Source organism: Saccostrea echinata, unplaced genomic scaffold (assembly GCF_033153115.1).
Source record: "Saccostrea echinata isolate AGI-Se365-2 ecotype Australia unplaced genomic scaffold, CSIRO_AGI_Sech_v1 ptg000029l, whole genome shotgun sequence".
Taxonomy (NCBI): Eukaryota; Metazoa; Mollusca; class Bivalvia; order Ostreida; family Ostreidae; genus Saccostrea; species Saccostrea echinata.
In genome coordinates, this window is record NW_026889778.1 from 28,976,615 (window position 1) to 28,992,500 (window position 15,886).

General features: G+C 32.7%; 1 protein-coding gene across 5 annotated transcripts in view; it reads left to right on the forward strand.

Moving 5' to 3' along the window:
* The first annotated feature begins 11,399 nt into the window (after positions 1–11,399).
* The window catches only part of LOC133195770 (plexin-B-like), a 63,000-nt gene continuing 58,513 nt past the window's right edge, over positions 11,400–15,886 (forward strand). For 2 of the 5 annotated variants that reach the window (XM_061331701.1, XM_061331705.1), the window contains exon 1: positions 13,510–13,919. The gene's annotated coding sequence lies outside the window, so the exon portion shown is untranslated. Of the gene's footprint in view, positions 11,478–13,507; positions 13,920–15,886 lie in introns of those variants that run through there. The other 3 variants (XM_061331702.1, XM_061331706.1, XM_061331704.1) reach the window with 3 other exon arrangements.

Here is a 15,886-nt window from a genome sequence, read left to right on the forward strand (position 1 = left end):
TACATCTGTAAAACGTGAAAAGGGGCATGCTCCTGGAGTGTACAAAAGAAAATACATATACTGATAATTTGTTTTATTTGTCAGTATATGAATTATTAAATAAGTATTTCCTACACTTTACGAGGAAGCCACTATACACTATTGCAGCAACATTTGTCATGTTTTGTCGGACAAGGTAAAACGAGATTTTAAAATTGGTACGCTCTGACACAGTAAATCTTTTTTCATATTCTTTAATTATGGAAATTAAATAGATAATAGACACAAAGATTCATGATTTAGTACATGAAGAATCCAGTGTTTGTTAAGGTAAATGTGCCTCACTGGAATATTTTTTTCTGAACGTAATTTGAACTGTACGTGTGTCTTTATATTAGGCCTAGTTATTTTTATGAGTCACTCTCATTAATTTTATTTCAGTATTATATTACTCTATACAATAATGATATCTAACATGTAAATATTGTTATCATGCAAAGCATATCATGTATATTACATTCATGATTGGCATATTAACCACCTGCAATGTTATCTATACCCAGTTCAGATACATTGTACTATCATATAATGGTTGTATACAGTTAGTTTCTTCTAAAACTGTATAACTGATTTAATGTCTTATTAAAGTCTTAAATACATACTGATGTTCCACTATATTAACAGCATTGTGTACCTTCTTGATTGTTTCTTAAAAACTGAACAGTATGATTCTATTTATAGTTACCTGTACAGGTACATATCAATTTGACTAATCCACATCTGTTCCATTCCCTTCTTATAAGAAATTGAAATACACATGTGGACATTTTCAAAAAAAAAATGCAATGCTCTTTTTCCGAAAACACAAAATTTTATTTATACATGATTAGCATAGAAAATACATTTAATACATCCCCATAAATAGATGAGACCATTTCTTTAACACAGGTAAATGTAGTTTTGTATAGGTATAATCTTGCCTGCATTTGCCTTCTGAGTTCTTGATTGTTGTACTAGGTTACTGCCCATGAAAACTAAGCAGCTGAATAAAAATTGTGCAATGACAGTCATAAATATATAGTTATAAATAGTGAATAGTGCATCCATATATATATATATATAGAGAGAGAGAGAGAGAGAGATTGTATTACAAGACCCATAATGTGTGTGTGGGGGGGAGGGGGATGGGGCAGCCTCATTCTTTTTATGTCTTCATTATATATAACACATACAAACAACCCCCCCCCCCCACACACACACACACACACAAACATGGGCACACACACCACCAACCAAAAAAAAAACTTTTATGAATTTAATTTTAGAAGTCTGTATGTAAATCTGATACATACAAAAATCTACATGATTCAGAATTTTATGACCAACTGTTTTTTATCAGATAATATTTTCTTATGTAAGAAGCACTGAGGAAGTTCTGATTGGCGCCCATAAAATGTCGGCATTTTGAGATCTAGAGCCCTCTATTTGGAGAATTGATCACAGACAGACGAGGGACTATATCTCCCCATCTTTTCTTGCAGGATGCCATATCTTGTCATAGAATATTACTCACCAAAATCTTATTACTGCAATATTTTTGAAAACAGCATTTCTTTTAATTTAGCCTCTCTGATCTGTTTGATTTGATCATCGTACAAATATTGAGACAGAATTGCAGCCTCCACTTTCTTAAAAGAATTTCTTTGAGTTATCTCGGTGAAGATGTCTCACAGGGTTTTATGTATAGGCTGAACAATGCCAAGTGTATCTAGATTTAATTTTCTGAATGGTATAATGTTTCAGCATATTTAGTCAATTACAAGAGGGAATAAACAAGTACTTGTATGTCAAGTTAACACACCTATCTATTATGTAATAATTAAGTGAAAGAATTTTTCAGTAAGTAGATCAGTTACTAACAGTACATATTTTGACATACTTGTATGTCTGATTTCCAGAAGTGTTAATGAATATCAGAGAAAAAGTATTTTTATTACGTAAGAAATTATGACCTTTTTTTCCCTTTAGTGCCATGTCATGACATTCATCTAAGCTAGTTTGATCTTTCAAAATGGGGTTGACATTATTCTGTATCATGAAGTTGAATACAGACCAGGATGCTAAATGTAGACTGAAAATGCAATAGTACATTGTAGCATACATTGTATGTTGTCACCAAGAACGGAAGGTACATAACATATATATGCAAGACCTGGCACACATAATCCACTGCAGTACAGGAGGTTGTGACACATATTGACCCAAGCAGCAAAGTTATATAGTTATGTCTTAAAACAGTAGGAATTAAAAAACAAGACAAGTTGATATAAGTGATGAAAAAGAGCAAATTTATTTTTTAAAAATATGAAAAACATTGTCTTGCAACAAAGACTCTGAGAAAAGGTTTATATAAGGTAAAGAGATCCTGTAGGTGGATCCAGGGTTCATTAAGAATCTTTGATAGAATTCAGAAATATCATATATCTTATGAAGTATCATAGATTACACAGATAAAGAGACAGTTACTGCAAGATAAATTTAGTAATCTGCTATATCATATATGTCATAGGAAAAAATTATTGCTTTTAAACTTTCACAGAGTTATCTTGTGTTAATTTTTGGTCCACTACATTAGCTTTTGAATCATTATCAGTTATGAAAAAAATCTAGGAATTAATATTTGAAGTGAGGGATTTTTGTGAAAGTTGTACTAGCAAAAGGAAGAGTGTCTACGACCCTCCCCCCCTTTTCCTCCCCCATTGTAATATTTTAATCACCCAATAGTAAAGTAATCACTCATACACAATGACATTTTAATTATTATTTATCAATTTTAGATATATACCCTTTGTTTACATGATTTTCTTTTTAACTATTACATACCATAATTCAAAGATGCCCCTCCCCCTCAGTACAGGCACACACACATTTTCCACATTTAAATGAAGCTATTATCCACCCATGTGCCTAACCTGGAAAATAATCAGTTGAAAGAGATTTGGATCAGGTAACTTCATACGGCCAGCTGATGTTAATTCTACATTTAATGTCACTTCAAAACCTATGAGGGAGGGAGAAAAAAATTAAACAAAAATTTCTAACAAATGAGTATGAATCAAAATACTGTAAATGTTAATGTATCATGTAGGCTTATTGTTTAATGATAATTTCTAGTATGTCAGTATTAATGATAGACTTATGCATATCAAATCTACCTCATACAGTGCCCAAATGTTGTCTATGGAATGCATATTTAGTTGCTAACAGTAAAAGCAAACTGAAATACAAACTTAAAAAATATTGATTTGTTTATATTCCAAAGTGCCAATTTTTCTGAAACCCACACACACTGTTGTCATTAAATATAGATTTAACTTTGGATGGCCTAAGGGAAAATTCTGTGCACAATTTCTAGTATGTCAGTATTAATGATAGACTTATATGCATATCAAATATACCTCATACAGTGCCCAAATGTTGTCTATGGAATGCATATTTAGTTGCTAAAAGTAAAAGCAAACTAAAATACAAACTTAAAAAATATTGATTTGTTTATATTCCAAAGTGCCAATTTTTCTGAAACCTACACACACCGTTGTCGTTAAACATAGATTTAACTTTGGATGGCCTAAGGGAAAATTCTGTGCACATTGACATCCCCCTCCCCCTCCACAACGTGAACCAAAAAAAATAAAATGTAGTAATGTATATAGCACTTAATATGCAACTAAAGCGGTCAGTTAAGGTAATGGCACTTCTGGTGTATATATTGTCATCATGCAGTGACGTTTACTTGCCAATGGGCAATGAGGCAATAGCATAGTATACTGGGAACTCCAGTATTTATTGTCACCAGCAACAGTTTGTTCAGGATGACGGTATATACTGTAAATATATGTTCCCTTATGTTGTTTACAAATTTCACTTTATGACGTCAAGCATTATTTTTCTTTTCTGTGTAGTTAATATAATTCAAATGCAGTCATTAAAAAAAAAAAATCGTTGTCTTGTTTTGATTAAAATACTTTTTAATCAGACAGATGAACTTGTGACCAAGTAAAAGCTAGTAGGAAGCAGTTTTCATAATACGCCGACAATTTAAACTTTATTCTTCCTGTTTGTCAGGATACAGGAAAGGATAATCGTATGTAAGCAGTGAAAACTTCACCTCAAACTGTACAAATAGAGGAAGAAAGAGCAGCTTCTGGAGAAGTCACGGATAATACTAAAGGAAACTGATTATCTAGTACTCTGGTAAGGCCACCAATTTATCATCAACATATCTTATCTTAGATAATGTCATCTGTTTGAAAACTCTTTTTATTTTTTTATTTGGAAACTTGGATTTATCTCTCTTTTTTCCCTTACTCTTTGAGGGGAAATGTGTTTTTATATGTGCCTGCATGCATGTGTAATGAAAGCTGCCTTGTGCTGAATTTGTGATAAACCAGTTTTCAATCTGTCATTGTGCAGTACTGCAGCATCTTTTTTTAACATTCAGAAATTATGCAAGTTCTAAATCTTAAAGAAATAGAGACATCAAACTCCACAAAGTACTTTTAATGGTTGATGGTGACTCAACAGATTGTGACTTGGGTTAATATTGTTAACACCAGGAAGGGTGTCTGAACCTGCATAATTGAAGTTGTACCTATAGTTTTCAAAAATTCTAGCATTACTTTAAATTGGTCATAACTTTTGAATGAGAAAAGTTAGGGCTTTCATATTACATATGTATATTTTCTGTGAAAAAACCTTTCCAAAATTACTATGGTTTTTGACCCCATGACCTTGACTTTGAAGTTTAATTGACCTATTTTTCAAAAAAATTATCTTTGCTTATAACATTTGATTGAAAAGATATAGGGCTTTCATATTTGACATGTGCATTTCCTATGACAACATGTTTCTGAGCATGCTATGATTTTTTGCCCCTTAATTGACTTGACCTTCATGTTTGACCTAATTTTTTAAAAATTTTAACTTTAGTGATTACTTTTGAATGACATATGATAGGGCCCTCATATTTTACGAGTGCATTACCTGTGTCAAAATGTTTCTGAATGTGCTATGATATTTGACCCCTTGACCTTGACCTTCAAGTTTGACCAAATTTTCAAAAATTTTAAAATTGCTGATAACTTTTGATTGAGAGAAGATATGGCATTTATATTTGACATTTGCATTACCTGTTTCAAGACCTTTCTGACTGTATACTCTGTTTTTTGATATTTTTTTGCATGTGCATTACTTATGATAAGACTTTTCAAATTGTATAATGATATTTGACCTCCTGACCTTCATCTTAAAGTTTGATGTAGTTTTGAGAAGCTATATATAATCTTTGCCATAACTGTTATTAATTCAATAATTTATGTCTTTTTTGTGTAATGCACAGACAAGACAGGACACACAATCAAGACAGTTACAATATGCTATAAATAATGGCATCCCATCCACTAACACACCAAAAGTGGGGGATCACAATTCTTTGAATTTTGCTTGTTTTAAACATGCTTTTCTCATTATGTTTGGCTAGGACTTCTACAAATGTTAACAATCAAGAAAGATATCATGGTTTTCTTGAAGAGTTAGTATCATTTAATCATTAAATCATATATTAAAAAATTATTGCTGTTTTTTTTTTTTCAGTCAATGCGATGATTTAGCCACCCTCACAGTACAAAATTCACCTTGTACCCCTCAGACGGCTAAATCATTGTATATATCTTAAAAACACTAATAATTATATAATGTACATTAATCAGGATATATGTTTCAATCATTGCTTTTTGACCTTGGCATTGAAATTTGATTTTGAAAATTTCAAATTTTCAAATAACTTTACTAAATCAAACTTATATTTTATGAAATCATGAACTAGCTATTATCATGTAACTTAAATTCACTCCTAGGTAAGTTAAGATGTCCTATTTCTTTGGCCTTGTTATATTGGGGTAAATTAAGCACTTCTGTCTTTGTTGCAGATTACTTATTCGGATTATTATCTTCAAACTTCAAACATAGAAAGGAGCAGACAAATTAATTACATGTACCATTATAGGAGTTGACTTTGAAGTTTTTTTTACCATAATTGTATGCATTAATCACTGTATAGTAGCTGACCTTTCCAAACTGGATGCAATGATTTTTCCAGATTATTATATATATATATGTACTTACTTTTGTCTCTTTTTCTATTGACTTCTTTTTTGGTTATAATGATTTGCAGGCCTGTGTAAAACCAAATTTTGTTGTCAGATGTAGGTAATTTAAGGCTGATTGCAATAATGAAGATTTCTTTGGATCATATTGTGACTATAGTTCAAAATCCAGTTTCTTGTCTTGAGAGCTTTGTCATTGAATGCCAATTGTTCCTCAAGAAAAATACATTAGACTGTGTAGACATATTATTTTTCAAAGCAGGAGGTCTGTTTTCCCCATTCATCACTGTGTTTTCCTTTTCTGCGAGTCTGATGAAATGGGGAAAAAAAGGGGGAACATCCAGCCACTATAGCAGGGGATTCTGGTTTTCATTGCATTTTGCTGATGATGGCTGAATAGGTTAAATCTGAGAAAATGTGGTGAAAAAATGAGCAAGCTGTTGAATTATGCTGGCATCTGTTCTCTGTTTTGAAGTAACTACTTGTTCTCAAGTATGGTTTTAATTTATTTTTTATCTTCAGTATGTCGAGAAAGGTTTTTTTGGAATTGTAGCTAACCATTTTATTATGCCAGGTTGATAATTTTTGGGACGAAAGGAATTTTTAATTGTGTTAAAAAAACCCTGCTGTTTTGCACCAAACAAGTTGTATTTAATTAAGTTATAGAGGATCTAAATATTAGTTAAATTGATATGATGATAAGAACACATTAACCAGAATTGATAAATCCTTATATTTACCTGCTGTGTGCCTTAATGTTATATATTAAATGTGTATATATGTTTTTGAATTTGAAGATAAATAGATCCGTTCATGAACTGTTTAGCCATTTTTTGCAAGCCTTGATGTTTTAGCTTGTCTCTTTGGTTATGTTGCAACACATGTACAGATAAAGCCAGTAGATATTGAGGATTTTTAGAGTCGGGGCTGGCTGATCTGAAGAAATCACCTTGACAGCTGTGCTTTGACCTTTGCTTGGTTCCCAGAAGTTGATAAGGATGGCAGCTAGGTTTTGGTTGCATGAAATTCGTATCATTTTAGTGATTCAGAGTAATGGAGCATTAAGAAAAATCAGAATTTCGAAGGTTTTTTGTTTTTGTTTTTAAATTTGCACCAGTTTTTCTTGTGTAACTTAACAGGCAATTTCAAAATGGATATCACCCAAGCATGATGAGTTTGCATATTTAAAATTTTGTCTTCTCATAGGACTGGAATGGAAAAACACATTTTAAGAATCATTTTATATTAATAATGTAGGAATTAAATCATTAACATCATGGTGAAATATATGTAACATTTTAGAAATGAAATCATAAGGAAGAGTTAAATGATCAATGATCATCTAATTCCAGTGTCATATTTTAAAGACAATTCATAAAATATTAAACAAATTTAATGAATAAACATGATAAACAGAGACATTTGACACCATTAGCAAGCTCTTTAAAAGTGATATGGAAAATTTTAATCAAATGATTGTACCATATCATCTTACTTCAACAAGGATTGTTTGAACAAAAATATCAAAGGAGTTGAGCATATTTAACAGAGTAACTATGACAAGGAATATTTATATAACCCAGTTTTAACTGTTTTTGTCTGTCCATGTGTCTGTCTTTCTCTATTTTTTTATGTAGACTTCCTATTTGATTCCATACTTCACTAATGAAGCCACTTACAGCAGTTTTTCAACCTCTTAATGTCATAATTAAGAGTCATTTACCATGGTAGTGTACTATATATATTCCTTGTTATGAGGGGGCCTGTTTTAGTTTGGCGTGTTTCTCCCCCTCTTACAGTACCTCCTTACTATACTCACCAGGATGGACTTGATTTATCTGATTCTCTTGTTCTTCTTGTGTTGAAGAAAAATGATACAGTACAAGTCAATCCATAATGATTAAAAGATCTGAAGGCAGGAATATTGTGGTGGTTAAAGCTCAGTAATGAGGCTGAACTGCTAATTGTCTGGTAAGATATCCTGTGTTATTTTGGAGGTGTAGATATCAGGGTCATCAATTATGAAGAGACAGGACCAACTTGATGCCTGCAGTGCAATATTGATTGTGGAGACCATTCCAAAACAAGGGGATGAAACATGCCATGCATTATTGACATATACAAGTCTCTGGGGGCTTTAATCAGACTGGTAACGACATGGTCACACTCAGGCATCCATGTGTTCCAAACTCGTAGCTTGCCTTGGTGACTATAGTCGTGTATTTTACCAGATTAATTCATAAATATTTAATGTGGGATACCAGTAACTATAAATAAATGAGCAAGCTTGTGATTTTGTTAAGGTTTTCTTTTTTATCGACATGTACTAACTGTGGACGCTATAGTTTCAAAGAGCAATTCTGAACGTAAATGAAGATAAATTTGTTACTGATAATACTGTCTTATCTGCAGATTCATTTTCAGTATCAAGGACATAATTCTGTAAAAAATAAAAAATAATCTGTTAACAGTCAATATAGATTTATTTATATCTATTTAATTTAATTTTTCCTTAATATTTAGTGAGAGCTTTAAATATACAAGGAACTATATTATCTAGATTGATTAAAGGTTTAGCCATATTTCCTGACCTCCAGATATATTCTTTAGTAAAAAATATTACACATTTTTTTCTTCTGCTAAGGATCGTATTATTTTTGATTGATTTCTGTGAGCAGAATTTCCCTGTTTACTCTTGCAGACTCAATGATTGATGTTTGTTTTGTCTTATTATATTGGCTTGATCTTTATTTATATAAAAGCTGTATCAACTTCTCTGGACACAGATAGTGAAGGGATTGGAATAAATTTATTTGATTTGTAATACTTAAATTGTCATTGTGTATATTACATGTATCTTTGTCAATGGTTACATGTAATGAAGATTGCACTGGTTACATGTAATGAAGATGGTTACATGTAATAGATGGTTACATGTAATGAAGACAGTTACAAGTAATAAAAATTGCATTGGTTACATGTAATGAAGATTGCACTGGCTACATGTAATGAAGATGGTTACATGTTATGAAGATAGCACTGATTACATGTAATGAAGATTGCACTGGTTACATGAAATGAAGTTTGCACTGGTTACATTTAATGTTGATTGCCCTCATTACATGCAATGAAGATTGCACTGGTTACATGTAATGAAGATTGCACGGGTTACATGTAATGAAGATTGTACTGGTTACATTTAATGAAGTTTGTACTGGTAGCTGGGGGTGACCTAATCTTAAGTACACAGTTATGTAACAGGAATCAAGTGTCATAAGAGCAACACTTCAAAACTCATCAGGTAATTGTGTACTGAGAAGTCATTTCTCCCACAGAAAACTTAAACTTCATTAAACTCTGAAGATCCTACACTGCAATCAGGTCTGTTTCACATTAGATAAAACAATGGATCAGTGTGTAGAATTTTTGGTTCAGGACCCTCATCATTTATCCTTTCCCCCTCCCCAAAGATTTGATCCAGTCCTGTATTCTTAAAAAGCTTATAAAATTGCAAGTGTAAAAAATAGAATAATGTGTGTGTTTAACATAGTATTCCCATAAAGATTTATATGTACCATGTAGGTCAGCCACATAAAGCAGGAGACTTAAACCAAGACTAAAGAGGGAAGTACGGCTTTGTTATAATTGAGTCACCTAATTGTTCAAAGCTCAGTCAAGGGGTAAAGTAATTCCGTGTAGAGCATACAACCATCATATTTATTCATCTTCAAAAGAAAAAATGGAATGGGCTCTTCAAAAGAAATGACAGATTTCAGCAATATTTCATTTCCTAAGATTATTTTAAGTATGGCATTACAGTTTGTTTAGTCGTGTGTTACTGTCCAAATCTTTAACTGCATATGATATCTGCTGATGGAAGATAGGCGGTTAGGGATGATGAAGAAATGTGGATAGCAGAGATAACGGGACACATAAATAAGGCAAGGTTGTCATTCCAATGGTTCCGTATAAGTATGGTGTGCCATGTAGTCTCAAACTTTTTTTCATCTTAGTGTGCATGCTTGGAGAAATATTTTTTGAGAAAGAAGAAAAATGAGAAGTTAATTGTTCTTTCTGCAATCAAGTTTATAATACAGACTGGTATAAAAAAATAATTGTATTTTATTCATAACTGTTATTTTTGATAGTACATGTACAGTATTGTTAGAATGGGATACTCTTTCAAAAAAAAAATGATACGAAGTGAAATTTGATTAATTTTTTTATAATAGAAAAGTTATTTATGTGGTCTCTGAAAATTGTTTGAGATATTATAATGTTGGAAACCCTGAAGAAGTTTCCATAAACATCCTGTATCTTTCGAGATTGAGGCAATTTTTTAAGCTGGATTATCAGATCTTTTATATATATACATGTACCTAGGTAATTTTTTTTCTTTTTTTTTTTTTTGCTGAAAATAGTTAACTAAAGTATTTCACCTTAAATTCTAGGGCTAACTAATGCAGACACCTTGTCATTAGCATTGTGTAAATTAGGCCAATATTGTACATTACACTGCACAGCTTCTCAAGCATCTGTATAGGAGCATGTCCCAGTAATCCTACTGGTAAACATTAGACCAGACAATTAGCTTAATTACTAGATAATTCCGGGTCTATGGGAGGTAGAATAAATATCTTGACCAGTGTGTTGGAAATTAGACAATTTTAGAAATAAGGTTATCACATTTCTTGATCTGTGAAATTTTGTTTTAGTTTCTACTTTGGCACCTCTTAGCAAATAGTCCAGTGCCATTTGATTTGTTAAATTGAGAGAGAGGGTTTCAAATTTCTCTTAATCCTTAAAGTACAAAAAGCAATGTAGCAAGAAATTTGACTCCTTTGAACTAGTTTGAAGGCTTTTTAAGTTAATTGTTCACTAATTGGGAAATACAGTATCTTTTAAAGAAGAAACATTTCGTCAAATTGTTCTGATTACAGTATTAAATCTTGGGGAATATTGATATATAGATATTGAGTGTAAATACAAGAGTTTTATGGTTCCTGATGGTAGCCAGACTTTAATTGTCTTATTGTGACAGGATACAGCAAGCGCTTTCATTTGTTGAATGGGTAGAAAATTGTTTATGTTTCAGTGAACAGAGATTGCATGCTGGATAAATTGCTTTCTATTATTAGCCGGTTATAGATTTCTGTTATTTGATTAGGGCACAATTAGTTGATTGTGAATCATGGATACATGAAGTCCTGGGGTTGTATAATGTGTGGTTGTGTTCTGTCCTTTTAGGATGTCGATGGTTGAGGAGTACAAGTTGAGAGGAAAACACTGTATGTACTATTGGATGTGTCTCCACGAAGTGTGTAGCCTCTTGAGGTAAGTGTGAAAAGTAGGGGTTACAGAGCGAGTGCTTCTTTGTTTGAGGTTTTTATTAACAAAATTTGTTTCCTCGTCATATAGAGACCAGCTGGTGTACATACCCAGTAGCCTTGTATAGCTCTGTTTTTGAGTATATTGTTAAATTCATATATATTGATGAAGTTGTAGTTTTTTTTTCAGGAGGGAGGGGAATGTTGAAGGGGGAGGGATAGAAATAGTGCAGATGTTATCTTATCAGGGAAGTAAGTTATTCTTCCTCAATTGAATTACTTATGGTTTATCTCCCTCATACATACCAATGTAAAATGAGACAAATCCTGTTTATATATATTGATCCAAATCATGTCTGCAGTTCTTTGTAAATATGACATAGTTGTAATTAAGTTATGTAAATATGACTTACTTCATAGGTATTCAGGTTATATAGTTCATGTGTCTAGAACAACTTATACCGTATTCTCTCTATAGTAAGAGCCCCCAGGTTCTTAGAAAATTGCAAAAAGGGGGCTATTATTTGGTAATTGTGTTAGAATTAAATAAATTGATTTTTGTCAAAAGTTAATTCAAGTTTATGCCCTAGCTCTATCTTTCAAAAGTTTTGTGAGTAAATAAATTGTTCAAGAATGTGTCAATCAGTCTGCTCTGCTTATACCAGATCATTGAAATAGTCAATTTCATCGAACATATTCCAGTATTTTCACTTTTGAATGTAGGTCTGATGAATTTGAAAAAATTCTGATTAGACCATTATGCATAAGTTAATAAAGGGGGCCCTTTATTATTCTTGGAAAAATTCTCCAGGGGCCCTTATAGGGGGGTAGGAGTTCTTAATAGGGAGAATACTTTAGATTTTGATAGGAAATCTTTAAGATAAGGTTCTCATGTTAATTGCTGCCACTAATACTCTAGAACATCAAAATTGTTTTTGATTCTCATACAGGTAATTTGCCTAGCATTGTCAACTGTGACTTTTGTCCCCTTACTGTATTTTAATACAGTTTAAGACCTACCAGTATATGCAAATAAAGAGTAATATCATCATCACTATGTAATATTAAAAATGCGTGATGTCAAAATAAATGATTCAAAACATTTCATTCAGATTCTTTAATTCAACTTTCTTTGTCTCCAGCATCAAATAATACAACTAAAAAAGAGTTAGTTTGTCTACTTCAAAGTGATGTTAGAAATCTGAGTTCACCAGGAAGGATATCTACTATAGCATAAAGGTCTCCTTGAAGGACGCTGTTAATTAAAACAGAGAGAGTGATTAATGAACTAACAGCCCTCTAGCCCTGCTTCACTGCTCTAAATTAATTAGCTAGGAATCTCACCAATTCTAAGCAGCAGCCATTAGAGCGGTAGAGACTTCATAACTCAGGCTCTATTAGCTACCACTGCAAACACAACTTCACTCTCCAAAGCCACCATCCACAGCAGAATTTCACAGTTCGTTCGTGAAAAAAGAAAAATTATCAACCAAATAATTAATTAAGCAAAGAAGTAAATGGAAACCTTTTTCATTTTGATTTATTTCCCAAGACATTTTAGTATGACATTCAAAAATAATCAAATCATTATCAGCTTTCAATATGTGAAAAGTTTTTAAAGTATATCAATATCAAAAATAAATACAACCAAGGCATATTTTGTTAAGAATCGAAATGCATACTAGTACCGTATATGCATTTTGGGAGGGTTAATAGTTTTATGGTAATGTGAATTGGTCACCTTTTTATAAGATGGCAAGTTTTAGCATTCTTCTCGACTCCTAGTAGATTGTGAATACATATATATATATACACACCATTGTAAGTAAATACATGAAAGAGTGTTGAACGCCCTGTATGCTATATGGTTAATTAGGTTCTTTATTATAATGTATTTCAGAAAAATCTCATGATGAAGGTAACATGTATTCATTATCGTAAGCTTTGCGGAAGCTAATACACAGTATGTAAGTTGATCAGGACTTCACAGATTCGATTGTTCATGTTGTGTAATGAGACCCTATTAAAGAAGCCAGTGTTAATGCATAGAACACAGGGGAGAAATGCTTTTGAGAAAGGCCTCAGCTGTTTATTTTTAAACGGGAGGAATGTGGAGAGATATAGAGAAATATTATCTCACTGCCATAGCTTATTTTCTCTGGGAAGATTTTCCCCCTCTATGATGGCCTCTGTACATGAAGCTACTTAAGTACCCCCTGTTGGGGCCTCCCCATCTGCAGTCCTGATTGAAAAAGATTATTTGCCAGCTTTTTCTGAAGGATTACAGTGCATGTAATGGGTGTTTATAAGAAATGGAAATAATTTCATGCCAATTTTATGGCCGGTTACAGTGGATTTAAGCCCTTGTTAAAGAAGAAACTACTCCATTATGAGGTGTAGTGCACTTATTACAAAGAAGAGAAGGAGCAATTCTCCAGCAAGCAAAGAGGTGGGTGGCTGAAATCAAGATTGTATTATCCTTGAATCTAAATAGGGCCATTCATAATTCAGGCCTGCTATGTTGGGATTAGAAAGCTTGTCTGGAAAAGTCAAATATATTTCTGGTCATGCCAGCCGGCCCATCCAATTTGTATATGGATTTCCTATACACACCCAAGACTGTTTGCGTAAGTTTGTATGGTGAATTTGTAAACTTATAGATATCTTCCCTGTGAGCTGCGACTGCTTAGAAAGAAATTAGTTTACACAGTGCTTTTTCATCACAGAGATGGATTATGAAAGAAATATGAGATATGCCATGTAATATGACCTGAAAAATTAGTTTCCAAAGCCAGGTTGACTTAAACTGATTTGATATGGTAATGAGTGTTTGAGTAGACATTTACCAAATGGAAATGTTTCTTGATAATTTTCCAGACACTTAAACCAAAATGATAGTGAACATGAATGATATTTACATACGAGGCTTGAAACAAAAATAAATATCGGGAGAACAAGAGCTTCATTATATGCAGGTACTGAACATTAATTAAATCTGATGTAATTAAGATTCAATTTTAACGAATTCCCACAAATGCATGTTATTTCAATTTCATCTCTATTCAGTGGACACTTTTAATCAATGAAATTGTCTCAATTATTCATAACAGAGATTGGAAGTATCCAAAAATACAGCATGAAAGTAGTATGTTGCTCTACTGTTAAACACAAATTGATTTATTGGTTTGTGCAGGCAATTAAAAAATAACACTCCAGAATTATTAGCTAGCATCAACACAAGGATTGCACAAAAGCCCTTTCATGATAACTACTGTATTTGATTTTAATCGTGATCTTTTTAATGCTGGCTGGCGAGACAGGTGGGTTTAAAAGTGGTTTTTGCACCACAAAGTGCAATATTTATATTTTTATGACTTTTGGTAGAAAAAAAAATTGAGGATCTGTGTAATATCAATACCTCAGCTCTGAATAATGATTGCATGTAATGGTGACTTATTAAATATAAGATATTTGGGCAGTGGAGAATTACTTTACAATACTGTACATTCAACTTGGTTTGTAGGCCTAGGATATGTGGCAAAGGCAGAGAACGATCAAATCTCCAGTGTCTGGTTTAACAGTATTTATATTGAATACTCTTTTTGGATGGTGATTGTTCATATCATTGAAAGTAGTACTGGCAGACCCAGGATTGGGGGGGGGGGGATGCTTGGGGGTGGAATTAGAGGTTGCAAGCCTCTTCAGTTTAAAAATGAAGGCAAGGAAAAAAGAGAGTTTTTGAAAAATAGTTTAATTGTCACACAACCACATACCTTTTTTTCATAAATGTTCTCAAGAATTTTTGAACTTTCTCCATGAAATAGAAAACCAATGGATATATTCTTCTGAAAGCAATATCTGGTCAGTTTAAAAGAGATATCGTGAACCTAAGATATGGAGGATTGTTTTTGATTTTTATAAGTACAGTCAAACTTCGTTATCTCGAACTTGAAGGGACCGAGAAAATACTTCGAGATATACCAGGATTCGAGATATCCAGGGTAAAATACTTAAAGAATAAGTGGTTGGGACTTCAAAATGACTTCAACATATCCATGGTATTCAAGATATCTCTGTTCAAGATACCGAAGTTCAAATGTATATGATAACAATCATATCAGGTTAATTTAAATGTCATTTGAGGTTTTAACTATATATCAGTAGACACAAAAGGATGTTACTCTGTGACTTCTGATCTGTTGTCCCCTCCTCAGTATGTCCTCTTCAGTACGTCTCCTCTTCAGTGTGTCTTCTTCAGTTTAAAACCCTCTTCAGTATGTGCCCTCTTCAGTCTGTCCCCTTCAGTGGACATTAAACAACTGACCAGTAGAATTTGTTTAATTCAAACCCCCTCCCCATTCAAAGTATCAACCACATGCCATCCCAAAATCAACTGTTCAACAATAAAACTTGCAG